The 2503-nt window shown below is 41.3% G+C and overlaps 1 non-coding gene across 1 annotated transcript; it reads left to right on the forward strand.

Moving 5' to 3' along the window:
* The first annotated feature begins 1564 nt into the window (after nucleotides 1-1564).
* trnas-uga (transfer RNA serine (anticodon UGA)) lies at nucleotides 1565-1646 on the forward strand. Its single transcript has one exon. It is a non-coding gene; the product is annotated as a tRNA-Ser (tRNA).
* The last annotated feature ends 857 nt before the right edge of the window (nucleotides 1647-2503 follow it).

Raw genomic sequence — 2503 nt, forward strand, 5'->3', positions numbered from 1 at the left:
AACTCAGTGCGATCCACCTGTCCAATATGCCTAGATTAAAGCTTTTGAGTTTGGTATGGCTAGGTCAAATCATTGTTGAACATACATTTTGCCAAGTCATTGCCAATGTGTTTTTCACAGGCTAAGAAACTCAGTGGGCTCTCTTTGATCAAAACCTAGTTTATCAGCTGCGCACTGGATAAGAGCATCTGCCAAATGCCATAAATGTAAATGTAAATGCAACAAGTACATCTCAAGACTTGACAATCAAGTCCCAAGACCAGTCATAAGTGAATATTTATAATCTAAAGTCAAGATGGACAGTTACCAAGTACTACCCTTCAAGTCATAGTCAAGTCACAATATTTAATGTCATTGCAATATTTGACACCAGCAAAGCATTTGATGTAGTTTATGAAATTGACAAAATCTTTCCATGCTCTTCAGTCTTGGCCTTGATGGTATGCATGTTTTGTCATGTCTGCTTAGAGATAACATCGACACTGGGCACCAAAATCTCTCCCAGGTGTTTTATCAAACTATTGATCCACAATGTGCTAGTGACTTGATTCATCTATGTAGAAAAATCAAGAGCAACTGTGGGTGTAGGATTCAATGTTTTCATTCCTAAAAAGGGTGCCAAGTCACCGGTTTGTCTGCAATGCGCTAAGAATAGGAATACTCCCTGTCAGGGAATCAAGCCAAGGATTACCACCTGAAAAGCAGAGATACTATCCACTATACTAACAAGGACAGGTGCATGTGGGTTAAAAGAAACTGACTGAGATGTACTCATCCCACAGGTTTTGAAGTATTTTGGATCAGTGTGCCTACAACAGAAAGGTTTTTAAACACATTCTGGTGATGTTGACCCAGTCGTCATTCTTCTCTTTTAACAATGTCGGTGTGCTGGCTTATGATTTGTATTTCTTTTCGAATTCTTGTAAAAATGCAAAATATTCAAATCATTTTGGCTATCCCTGTGTGATAAACACGAGATTTGTCTACACTATGAGTTATGTCATATGCAGCATTTTTATCAAATTTGGCTTTGACTCTGTTTGCAATATGTCTGATTATTCTATTGCAAATTAATGTCCTGAGCTGCACTCTCTTGTCAACATTCAACTTAGGTCAAGCGATATCCTGCACTACTTTATTTCCAATGTGCAAGTTTCATCTTTGTTGACTTGCATTTCTGCCCACCTGTACTAACAGCATGCCAGTGAAAACTTTACATGACACCTATATCAGCTAGGTGTGATTTTTTAAAAACAAAAGCAGTGTTCATGCAAAATTGGTGAGCCACCTTGAGCCGTCCCACGTTTTCACGTGGAAGACCTTGGAGGCCACATTAGTGTAGTAGGTAGTGCATCAGTCTAATACTCTGACAAGCTTCTGAGCACCTGTTTATCTGGAATTGACATTAGCTTGCTAAAATAGTGAACAGACCATTCGGGAGAGTCCTTTCTTTGAATTTGCATATCAGGTCATTTGCAACCCTGAATCAATGACACATGGGGACTAATAATTGAGCTTGAAGAAGTCCAAGGACATAACCCACAAGTGCCCAACATATGCAACAGCTGCAATGGCCGAGAGGTTAAGGCGTTGGACTTGAAATCCAATGGGGAATCCCCGCGCAGGTTCGACTCCTGCTTGCAGCGTAAGGAGATGACGTGTTTCTGTTCTAATTCCTTTACTGGAAGAATGAGTGTACGGTGTCCTCTAGGTCTCCTTTCGCATATACTTGCCATGCCATTTGCAACTTTGTGCCAGGGAAACTGTAGGAGTCCTAGGAATTGATGCAGAAATAGCTGCTTTGTCCATAAGTTGTGTTGGCCCAGGAATTAAGGTGTTGGTGTGGAACTCCAATGTAGTCTCTTGCAGAATAGAGAATTCAGTTGCTTATTTGAAGTAATTTCTGCTGAGACATCATGCCACCAGTGGGGAGAGCTTGCACTCCCAGACCCTTTCCTGAATGATCTACCTGCCACATAGCAGTGTCTTCTTTCATGAAGTTGAGAAAGCACATCCGTCCTACCTCTGTGATGTCAAGGGCATGTAAAAACTCTTCAACTATTGGACATTCATCTTAGCTCAGTGAAAATTCTGGAAGACTATTTCTAAAATGCAAATTGCAGTGGTGTTTGTCTATGCTTCTCTTTCATGTCTTGTACCAGCATTCCAGGGACAGATCCGTCTTTTGTCTTTAACTATAACTATAACACTTTAGCTATTACACTGTTCACTCCAGTGCCCACCCACCACAAGTCACTAACAAGATGATGTACTTGCAAGTAACAGCAGTAGTAGCAGCAGCATGACTCGTCTTCAATCTTTCAAAGTTTACACGTGTTACCTTGCTGCTGCGCTCCCCTCGTTTGCTTCCAGTAGCTGCACACATCAGATTTAAAATCTTGATGCTCACCTACAAAGCCAAAAATTGGCCAGCCCCTTGATACAGGGAGTCAATGGTCAAAGCCCGATTCGTACCTCGAGTGCTTCGAACCTCAAGTATGGC

The sequence above is a fragment of the Electrophorus electricus genome, chromosome 15 (genome assembly GCF_041902795.1).
Source record: "Electrophorus electricus isolate QZ-2024a chromosome 15, ASM4190279v1, whole genome shotgun sequence".
NCBI classification, from domain to species: Eukaryota; Metazoa; Chordata; class Actinopteri; order Gymnotiformes; family Gymnotidae; genus Electrophorus; species Electrophorus electricus.